This window comes from Gavialis gangeticus, unplaced genomic scaffold (assembly GCF_001723915.1).
Source record: "Gavialis gangeticus isolate Ggan-Ray unplaced genomic scaffold, GavGan_comp1, whole genome shotgun sequence".
NCBI classification, from domain to species: Eukaryota; Metazoa; Chordata; order Crocodylia; family Gavialidae; genus Gavialis; species Gavialis gangeticus.
Window position 1 is genome coordinate 186,339,040 of NW_017729032.1, and position 11,901 is coordinate 186,350,940.

At 43.3% G+C, this 11,901-nt stretch overlaps 1 long non-coding RNA gene across 1 annotated transcript in view; it reads right to left on the reverse strand.

The window, feature by feature from the left end:
• Positions 1 to 140: 140 nt before the first annotated feature.
• The window catches only part of LOC109302408, a 24,357-nt gene continuing 12,596 nt past the window's right edge, over positions 141 to 11,901 (reverse strand). Inside the window, exon 3 of the long non-coding RNA XR_002098748.1 lies at positions 141 to 284. This is a non-coding gene — a long non-coding RNA (uncharacterized LOC109302408). The remainder of the gene's footprint in view (positions 285 to 11,901) is intronic.

Below are 11,901 nucleotides of genomic sequence, written 5' to 3' on the forward strand. Positions count from 1 at the left end.
TGGCGCCCAAAACTGGATGCAGTTTTCCAGCTGTGGCCTGACCAGCACCCGATAGAAGGGAAGTATCACCTCCTTGGTTCTGTTTGTCATGAATCTGCTGATGCATGATAAAGTGCAGTTAGCTTTTCTGATGACTTCGTCACACTGATGACTCATGTTCATCTTGGAGTCCACTAGGACTCCAAGATCCCTTTCCACTTCCATGCTGCTGAGCAGGTCATTTGCTAGGCAGTAGGTATGCTGGACATGTTTCCTCCCTAGGTGCAGCACTTTGCATTTTTCCTCTTTTTTGGCCCTAGAAATATGGTAACCCTAATCATTGTTCTCACTGAGCTTGGAGAGGGACAGAGGGGTACTGGGCCTACCACCCTCATCACTGACCTCAGCCACAGTGGTAAGAGGATCTGTCTAATGAGCTGCCATCAGGAAAGACTCATTGTATGAGGAGGTAGTCAAGGGCAGCAAGCACATCCATGGGGAAGGTAGCTTTCACTTTAGCCAAGAGGTATGAAACAAAGTAGATAGAGTGCAGGCCTAGCCATCAGCTAATGAGTACACAGGGTTGCCTGGTATCCTTTACTAAAGGAGCAGGGGTTGTGCAAACTGGTTCCCTTCCCACGCTTGAGATCCCTGGGTGCAGGGAGTCACTGGGAGGGAATCAGGGACAGGGGCTGCTAGAGGTTTTCTGGGAGAGCTAAAGAAAGCAGGGAACCGTGGCTTTGTGGGAGCTCCAGCAGACAGCTCTATAAATACAGCTGAGAAGGGGCTTTCCAGGTGCCAAACACAGGGGAGCTGCCTTTGGGGAAGTGTCTGGAGAATGGTGCGATTGATTGCAGCCATCCAGGAAAGACTGGAAAAGAGAAGAAACCCTGGTCTCCACAACAGCCACACCTGAGGTCTTGGCAGGCACCCCCATCTTCCATGATGGCATCACCACCCCTCTTCTAAGGCAGAATGAGCGCCACTCCCCAGGGCTCCACTGCAGCCACCCCACAGTGGGCTACTTTGCTGCAGGAAGAGTGTTTTGTGTGAGACCTGGCTGACTAAGTGTATATACCTGTTATAAGTTGCCTGAGTAATAAATTTGATAATATAATTGCTTTTTCTATATGATAAGTATTTGCTTTATCTGCTGGTATAGATTATTTTTGAGCTCATTGAAAATATTTTGTTTGTTATTTATGGAATGTTGAATTTGTCAGTCTCTCAGTTATTGTAAATAATAAATTATTGTAAATAGTTATTTAGTGTGTGGTCCAGCATGGGGAGGACCACAGGAGAGTACTCCAATGAGTGGCGGCTCCCAGCCTGTAGATGGAGTGGGAGTAGACTGAGACCTATTGGCATCCCAGGATCCCAAAAATTTGGAATTGACTGTGGGTAGTGCTGCTGCCAGGGTTACACGCTAATTACTCATCTCAGCTGCAAGCTTCAGGATAACATCTAGATACAAAACACTTTAGGCATAGATTCATTAATTGGAATTTGAGCCAATCTCCAGTTCTAACAAAATCTGCATATAGCTCATTGTTTCCAAGCACAGCAACCAGTTAAAAGCAATCACACTATCACAGTATCTTTCTAACACCCTGTTTCAGATGTTGTCTTACCATGGTAATTAGGGTGACTTGATTTTAGAGTGATGCAGCAAGTGTCCAGAGTTTTATAACACAACCTAAAACTTAAGCGAAACACCCAACACACAGTTCCATCCCCCAGCATGAGCTATCGATGCCAGAAATTCTTACCGTTCAAGAGTTACCAGTGCTACAAGGCACTGTCAGCCTCCTACTACTGTCTCAGCCCTGTATAAGGAGCACCTGACCATTATCCAGATAGTTCTGATAATTGAACCAGGCTGCTTGGCTCCAGGCTCCAGACCCTTAAAGGACCAGGTTTCCTCACTACACCACATAGACTTATTATTTATAATATTGCTTCTTTTCCTCCTTTTCTCGGAATCTGTAATGCCAATTTTATACTGCTGCAGGAACACCCAGTGTCAAGATCACACTGCATTTACTAGGAGTTACAAGATTTGTTAACCACTTGTGCTTCTATTATTGAGAGAATACATGACTTCAGTAGTCTCAAAACTAGAAGTCAGAGAGAGCACACATACAGAGGAAAGGATGTCAGGAAACAATTGTGTGAAATGCTGAGCACCCAACTCACTGGGACAGTGAGAACTCAGCATGGTCCACACCTTGCAGAATCAGGTTCCTGAAGATTTGTATATCCAGTTGCTCTGAAGTTAGGTCCTCAGGCATAATGGAAATTTTTACTACAAAAAGTACAACTTATCTTGAAAGCCCATGGTACAAACTTTTAAAAGCAAGAGTGGCCCACTTGTGGCATGAGTGCCACGAGTGGCATGGGCAGCCTCTGTGCATGGCATGTGGCAGATGCCAGGGTGGGGGCAGGCAGCATGATGGCAGAAAGCAGAGTAGGTAAGGAGCACAGGGAAGGGAGCAGAAAGCAGATTAGGCAAGGGAAGGGACTCAAACTGGCACCTGGGTATGTCTAAATTTGTGGCATGCTTGCCGAAAGTGTTGGCCACTACAAACCTTCTCAGCTTTTGCTTCAACCTGTGTATTTTCTAACAGGAACTCATATTAGCATATGCCTTTAAAACAAAAGCAGAACTCTCTCTACCTAACCTAAATAAAACAAACAATTTTCCCTTTGCAGAGGGAGACAGAACAAACCTGAGATGAAGGAGATTGGTCACAGATTGTGGATCCCCCACAGGAGCACACACTCAGGACCCCAGCCACACAGTCTCTTGGAATACCCTCTGAAACCAGCTCAGGGATAGTTTCCAGGAAGCGTGATCCCCTGGCTTCTTGGACTCTGAGACCAGACTCAGAGACCTGGCCTTTTGGTTCCTGACTCGCCTGATCATCCATAGTCACCTCAGAGAGCTACTTTCTGGCTCATCTCCTGGAAAGAGGCCTACCAAAGCCCACCTGAAGTCGCAGGCAGCTCTTACTAAAAAAAAAAAAAAAAAACATTTATTGGTCAGCAGCAATAAAGCAGGCAGAGTCCTGATCCCCAAAAACCAAGCAGTCTGCCAAGAAAAACAGCCTACAGCTGTGAGGCACACAGCATTATTAAAATATGAATACATTTCAACCAGAAAAACTGCAATGTAACCTTAGTCTGTCAAATCACTTTACCGGATGGTCTTCTGAAAGGCACTCCCAGGTATGTTCAGATGTTACATTTCAGTCGACCTAACTATGGTTAGGTCTAAGCACAAATCTGTGCAGATGTTCAGGGAGATTAGATTAGGCAAAAAAAACATGGCCTGCCCAATCTGCATTAGTTTACCTGAGAAGGTGAACTAACTTAGATCAGGAACAAGTTAGCTTGACCTACTGAACATCTGCGCAAATTTGAAATGCAGCCCCAGGGCTATGCTTTTCCAACCCCACCTCTGACCCTGATAAGGCAATTCTTAGCCTCCCATCTCTCTACCCCCAGCTCCTCCAGCTGTGGACCAGCTAGCCACCACTCACCCCCACAATCCCACCTGCCCCACCCTGAGTTACTTAGATTGGGTTCCTGGCTCGACTCCTGTCACCAGCAAATGTGTGCCCAAGCTGATCCGGAGCTACAGTTGCATGGCTTAATGTCAGTCACGTGATCGTAGATCAGGTATGATGAACATCTGGCATGCACCTTCAGAAACTACAGCTATGAGGATGGCAAATGAGGTTAGGCAGAATCGAATAAAATAAATTTTCACTGCTGAGCAACACAGCATCTGTAGTTTTGTATAAATAACATCATCTGAAACTGCAGATAGTACTTTGTAACATCTTTCTAGTTTGCAACTTATAGAACCAGTAATTTTCAAGGTCAGACATAACTAGAACGCCTTTGTAACTAGCTACTATATTTATAAAATATTGGATTTCTCTTTCTTTTTAGATCTGTAAAAGAATCTAAGGCCATGGCATTTAAAATATTAATTACAGCACATCTAATATCCATATTACCACATTATACAGGTAGCACACATCTTATTTCAATATCTAGGATAAATCTTATAGTCATCACAAATTAAAGATAACCATTAGTTAAAAAAAAATCCAATATAAAATAAATGACAGCTCATTACAGGGAAGAATTGTTTTTAAAAAACTAGTTAGCAATTGTTAAATGAACTGTTAAATTAACTAATAAAACTATAGAATTTAGAATAACTTTGAAGATTTCTGGTTTCAGCGTGTTTTTATAGCAAAACCAATTGTTTCTATTTTGTATCATCCAACTGGGCCCCTGCTGGGAAATATCATTAATGTTTCAGACCCCACTGAGAGACGATAGCACTACTTGCTGAATACAGATAATTGAAACAGTGACAGGTATTTTTTAAATTGTTTTTGAAATTCCTTTGAGACATAGTACAAATCTAGTAAATATTATTTATCAATCTAAAGAAAGCTTTGCAGTGGGGGAAAATATCGGTGCTGCTGGTTTGTTTTAATGATCTGTGCTCCCATACAGTTCTGATTTTTCACCATGTTTTTTAAAAAAGTGCCAGATCTGAAAAGGAGTCATTCATGCATGCAGTTTCAATGGCACTCTGGCCTGCCTGGAGTTACAACACTGAAAGACATTGCTCATCTTGAGAGGGAAGGAAATCTTCTGAGAGAGCCATGTAATACCTACCCAACTGCTCAATCACTCCCCCCTTCCCAAAAGAAGAGCCCCTGATTTTGGCGAAAAGCAGAAACTCTCTCACATACTAGGCTGAAGACTGGCAGAAGGTAGGGTAGAGCTGAACCTTATAGACTGAATCAGAGGTACATAACCTTTCTTGAGAAAACTCTCACTTTGTCGGATGTCATGAAATACAAAAACCAGGAAGTTAATACATCTCTGATTTAGTCTACAAGGTGCAACTCTACCCAGCCCTCTACCTGACTTCAGACTAACACAGCTAACTACTTCAGTCTGAAAAACGATAGCTCTGAAAGTCACAGCACAGTAATCTGTTTCTGAGAGCCTGCTTTTTGGAAGGATTCCCTGACAACTAACATACTGTCATTGGTGATTCTTCCTCTGTAGAGCTTTCCTCCTCCTTGTCCTCACAAGTGGGTCACATTGCCTAGCTTCACTAAGGCTAATGGCAAGTTTATTAAAAAAAAAAAGACCTGAAGCACAAAATAGAACCAGGGTCTGAAAGATAAGAGCAGATTAATAATAGGCACCTACCTTGGCTAGCCTCATCATCCCACTCACAGTAGCTTCTAAAGCACTAGAAAAGGAGAAAGCAGGCAAAGACATTTCGGAGATGTTAAAAGAATTTAGAAAGCATTTCTCCATGTTGCATTTTTGCATGGGGATTGGAAAACTAATTGGAGTTTTGTACCTGTGAGTGCTGGCAAACAGAGCCACCCGTGATGACTTTCCTCATCACAACAGACCAGGGGTTCTCAAACTATTTTTTTGCCAACCACTTGAAAATTGCTGAGGGTCTCAGCAGACGACTTAATAAACTTTTTTTTTCTTCTACAAATCAAAGCACACAACTCATATTTTAGAATCAGTAGTTTTACCTTGCAAGTACAGATATTCTCAATTGTTCCGCAACCTTTCTGCAGATCACCTGAATGGAGCTCGCAGACCAGTGGTGGTCCATGGACCACAGTTTGACAACCTCTGCAATACACCATCTTAAACTAGGGGCCTTTAGCAAAGAAAGCAGCAACATCAACAGGAACTATCAACTGGGCTTCATTATAGATAGAAATCCAGATATTTTTCTCAATGTCTAGAGTTTCATAATTGTAGCTTCATCCCATTATACCACTTAAAAGAACAAGGTGCTGAAAAACAGATATCCCTTATTCCCCAGGTTTAAAACAAACGGGGTGCATCTACACAAGACCCTATCTCGCTGTAGCAACGAGCTATGTTGCTTTAGCTTGTTGCTGCAGCAACGTAGCACTGGCGGGCATGAACAGTGATGCCGACACGACTGCACAATAGCATAGGAAAAAACCCATGTGGCATCGAAATTGCACAGTAACACCAGTTACTGCACAGTCTGGCACACATGTAGACATGCCCACATTGTGTGTTTTCTACACTTTCCTGCCCTGGCTTGTTTGCCACTGTACAACCTTAGGAAAAGCTTTGGGAAAAGCTGCAGTTTAAGGAATCACAATTTCTCAACCATCAAGGAGAGTATGCACTGCCCCCTCACCTCTCCCTGTATGCCCCTCCACTCTCCACCAGAGACAGTGGAGAGGAAGAGCCATTAAAAACATTGGCCCAGTTTCTTTCATGTTTTCCCTCCCACTTCAGTGGCATAATTCCAGCACTTCTTCAGGACCTGGAAATATATTTTTGTAACTAGCTTTGACTTGACAGGTTCAAGAATAGGGACAGGGTTTGGCAGAGAGGGAACACCTTCAACTGACCGATAACAAGTGGCAGGATGTGACACACCACAATTAACAAAACAGTTCATTTTGATTTAAGAGATGCTAAAGGGTCTGGAGAACTTGTTAGTTTATCCAGTGATGAATAGCATGTTGAGGGTATAAAGCTCTATGTAAATACCAGGTGATATAGCTTTCCCATCCTAAGCAGCACTGACCTAGAGCTAATTTTTGCCCTCATCCATCTACTACAGGTAGGTAAACACTTTTCACAACAAGGTTAACTTGTTACAAAGTTAACAAGGAATTCATGTTTCTTATTAGGAGCATATTTTTTCTGAAGTTGTTTAAATAATTATCCCATTCATGTACTGTGCAGTAGTTGATCCTGAAGCAATAAGTTCTGTAGACCTAGATAGTCTATACTCTTGGGGTCACATTTAAAGAGAGCATCTCTACCCTGCAGCTTGAACCATAATTTTAGTCAGCTACATCACCCTAGATTTTTTTAAGTTAACTTTAAAAGCCAAAAGTCAGTTTAAACTCATAGATACAAAACACAGAAGTCAGGCTAGCTTTCTTACACTGCAACAAATGAGATGCTATTTCTGTACTTGTTTGTTTTATTAGTTGCATCCTGCCCTCAAACCAGCATATTGTTAAAATAGTATTTAGCTACTCCATGATTTTAAAATCTATCAAGCCTATGTATCAAAAAGCCATCAAACTTTAAAACAGGGGCCAGCAACCTTTTCAACCCTTAAGCCAAACAACTCAGCTCCAGTCCAGCATGGGCCAGGTGGCTTTAGCACCTGGTTTGCAGTGCACCCATCCTGGGGCCAAGCAGCTGGGAGCTGCACTAGCACTGCTGCCACTTCTCCCAGTCCCCTCCACCCTAGCAAGCACAGCTTTCAGCCAGAGGGAGCTACACCAGGCACAGCACAGATGTAGGCAGAGGCAAAGCCTTTCAATTCTGGAGGCCGGATCCAGGGGCTCTGAAGGCTGGATATGGCCTATGAGCTGTAGGTGGCTGACCCAATCTAAAGAAGAACTATATTATAGCTTCTGAGACACAACTAGAGCAAGGAATAAAGCTAGTCATTTTTTTTTTGGCTGAAAACATACTTCAACCAAAAAAAATTGTCAAAATCAAAACATTCCACAAAACATGTCAAGTTTGATGCAGATTCCCACAAAGATTTTTTGAAATAAAAAATATTTTGTTTCAGAAATGTTTAAGATATTTCAAAATGTATTTCAGATGTTATTATATTCCATTGTTGTACATTATCTTATGCAGAAATATAATAAATCAATTCAGTATTTCTTTTATATCATATAATATGTCTAGTGTCCTATCATATTACAACATACTGACAGTAATGGATACAGGAATTGCTGACACATCATGAAATTTTTTTTAAATTATATATAAAGGAAAATGTTGTAAAATCATATTTCAGATGAAATTTTGAAATAAAGTTTCTACCAAGAGGAAATAGGGTACCTGCTGTGCATAAGGCAAGAGAAAAAAGATAATTACAGGAGCCAGGCAGAATTGGGCACAGAGTATGTGCCCAAAGTAGAATGTTTACTTCCTCATTTAGGCAATTAGTTCTACAGAAGCTTATCACACTAGTCACATAAGTCAGGACCAGGACCAGGCAGACCACTTTTCTCCCAAGGGTCAGAGGAAAGAGCGCCAATACTTGGCGTCACTGACCATGGGACTGCAAACAATGTACAACCAGCTTTCTTGATTGTCAGAGTCCAAGATGAAATACATGAAAAAAATACTGGGAATATTATAAAAAATGCATGTGCATGATGGGTTTTTTGTTCCAAAATGAACGTTTTCCAAAAGCATCTTTTCTAGAATTTCTACTTAATAGGAATTTTTTTTTTAAATTGGTTTTGTTCAAACAGAACAAAAATAAATTCCAAGGTGTCAGAACTCTCCTAAGGAACAGAAATGCTGAGTTTCAAGCACCTCCACTGAGGTGCAACTCAGAAGCATTGTGACTGAGCTGCACACGTACAAAAAGAAACCACTGAACCCTTTAAGACAGCACAGAGTTCAATGAACATGGACACACATATGCAAAAAGATACATTGCTTGTTTATAAACAAAACCCACAACTGCTAACAGACAGTGGTTTGGCCTTCTATTTTAACAGAATTTTACTAGTTTGCAACCATAACGAGGCTTTCAGCATTTTCAGGGGTGGGCAAAATATGGCCCACAAGGCCATTCTATCTAGCCCGCAGGGCCCCTAAAGATTTAGAAAATTAATATTTATCTGCCCTTGGTTCCTGTCAAAAATGGCAGGAACCAAGGGCAGTAGGACCCAGGAGAGGCCCAGCAGGCTCCCACAACAGCATGGCCCACCTGGCCCCATCCCCCCAGTCGAAATCTTCAGCATAGAGGAAAGCAGTCCCTCCTCTGCCCCATGGCCAGTGCTCCCTGCTGCAGCTGCTCGCAGCCGACACAGGGCTGTCTGGAGCAGGCAGTCAGCCCCAGGTGGACTGCAAGTGGCTGCAGCACAGAGCATTGGGCATGGGGTGAGAAGGGGGCACTTCCCCCCCTGCACTCAGCACCACCTTGTAACCCGGCCCCACTGCCAGCCTGGGCCCCACGTGCCTCTGGGCTCGCCTGTCAGGGCTGCAGGCGGCTACAGCAGCTGCGGTCCCCCCACTTGCCGCACCAGGCAGTGTTTGCCACCACTGCCTGTGGGCTGCCCAGCATGCGAGCTCTGGGCAGGCAGCAGCAGCCAACACTGCCCAGCATGGCACACAGGGGGGGCGCAGCTGCTGCCACTGTGCACAGCCCCAACAGGTGAGTCTGGAGCTGGAGCAGGGCCCAGGCCTGCATTGGGGCCAGGTTACAAGCTGGTGCTGAGTGCGGGGAAATGCGGCCCCTCATTCGCCCCATGGCTGGCACCCCACACGGTAGCTGCTCACAGCCCACATGGGGCTGCCTGTGCCTGCTCCAAACAGATGCACATAGGCTGCAAGCACCTGCAGCAGGGAGCACCAGCCATAGGGCAGGCGAGGGGCCGCTTTTCCCCGCATCTGTACCACAGGACTGGGGGGCACTGGGAGTGAGTGGGCAGGGAGTCAGCAGGAGCACAGGGCCCACACCAGTGTCCCAGGGCCAGTGCTGGCGGGGCCCAGAACAGGGTGGCAGGAGTGCGGGGTCCCAGCTGGCAGGGGCTCTATGGAGCCAGGCCAGCTCCCCCCTCTGCCTGTTGGTGCAGCCCAGGCCAGCTCCACAGACTCCTGCCAGCCTGTGCCCTGCTTTGAGCCCCACCAGTGCTGGCCCTGGGACATTGGTCCCAAGACATTGGGACATTGGTCCCAAGATGGTGACCAGGGGGCAGGGCACCTGTCAAAGGGTGGTGCTACCCACGCGGTCCTCGACAGCCTGCCAAAACTGGCCCTCCACTGGAAATAATTGCCCGCCCCTGATTTAGATGCTTCCATTTCAATAGCACACATAGTTCTTCATCACCTGGCACACATAAGTGAATTAAAAATACCTCTATTGGAAGGTACCTAAAGAAAAAAAAGAAAGAAAACTATATCAGAATTCCTCTCCTTGTGTTAAGCCAAAAATAGAATGAAAAGGACAATTACATACTTGTCCAACAGGTAAACAAGGCCTGGTTCCTGAAAACAACGTGTTTTTCTATGTCATCCACAGGAACTACAATTTGATTCTGAGACCATAAGTAAAAAGGTCAGATGTGCCACTCACAAAAAATACATTTTAATCAAAATCACTCCCCAGATACAAAGCAAGTTCAAAAGACACATTGGCAGGCTTCAGACACTATCAAAAGATAAAGGCATGGGATTCCGTATTCTTTACCCAGTAGCACAGTTAGCATTTGTCTTGCCAAAATGAACTGAAATTGCTCCACATGCAAGAACAGACATTTCCCATGGCAAAAAGATGCAGAACTTATAGTTCAGAGGTTAAAGAGTTCCTGATAGTGATGTTGAAGAGAACAGGATGGAAACTGCTATCATGTCCTAAGACAGGCTGGATGCAAGGGCATGCACAGAACAAGCAGAACTTTTTAAAAGGGACTCAGAATTACCTGTGCACCCAGAGAAGAGGGAGAGAAAAATATTCAAAGTGATATTCTTAGAATTGCTCTTTCCCCTCAATATGACAAGTGTTCCTTGAGTAACAGATAGCACTCCAAAACCCCAAATGTTTAAACTTGAGGGCTGGCTGTACACAGCACCTATATCAATAGAGGCACCTAAATATCTTGTCTTCTTTTCAGAAATGTTGAGTGAAGCAGTAGGAGCTATGGCTTCATGATTGCAAATCAGGCCACTTATTTACAGATTCACATTAAATATGGACTGAAGTGTCTTACTGCAAGTTTCTGCAAGATCTTTTCTATCCTGAGCGCTCTCAGTGCTCCCAGGCAAAAGGCCACAGTAAATGATGCCCCTCAGTACAGATCCCCAGAGCAAAAGGCTCTTGCTTATATACCTAGAAGATAGGAAATTCTTCATTAAACCTAAATTAGTAGTTCTCTCAGTATCATTCACAAGAGGTTATGGCTCAAACCGATCAGCGTAAAGCTTATAATACAGCAAGTCTCAGCACTACAAATACAGAATTTGGATCATCTGAAAGAGACATGGAAAACAATAGTCCATTTGCTCCAGAATACATAACACAAACTGGCAGTTTTAATATGATATTATATTGTATTACAATAAAAATAATATCTGTTATAAAATTTGTATTATAGAGCATCTTCATTTATAGTCAGATGCTACTGAAAAAAAATACATACATATTTTGAATAATATTTCCAATAGTTTTTTTCATTTATTTCATCTTGGACAATGAAAATCAAGAAAGCTGGTTTCACTTTGGTTTCAGTCCCATAGCAAGGCCCAGCATTTGCTCTGCTCTGAACCCTGGGAGGAAAGTGGTCTAACTGATCCTGACTCATGTGACTAGTGTGATAAACTTCTGTGAAACTAATTACCTGAGAGAGGAAGTAAAAGTTCCACTTTGGGCCCTGGAGGTTTGCTCATTGGAGGCTTCAATCTGTTCTGTGAATTATACCTAACATAACTGAAATCAATAGAAGCACATCACCACCAGACTGGTATAAAGTCAGAGTAAGGCCATCTAGGGGCAGTTAGCATATTTCACTCAGGCCAAGTTTTGATTCGCCCTTGAAATTAATTTTTTTCTTCTGCTTTATGTACAGCAGGAGTTGTTCTATTTCCTCCTTGTTAAACATATAGTAGTTAATATTAACTATATGTATTTATTCCTAACGTTACCTTTATCCACTAATCAAGTTCTGTGTTCCACATGCAGCAAAATGAAGTGTTCAAGAGCAACTGAACAAAGATGATCATAAATGACCACTCTGATAAGAAAATCTTTGTAATAGTGGTGTCCTTTAAGATTTACCCAGTCTTGTGTGGTACTTGTATTTCATTGAAAGTTTTTCTCCTTTT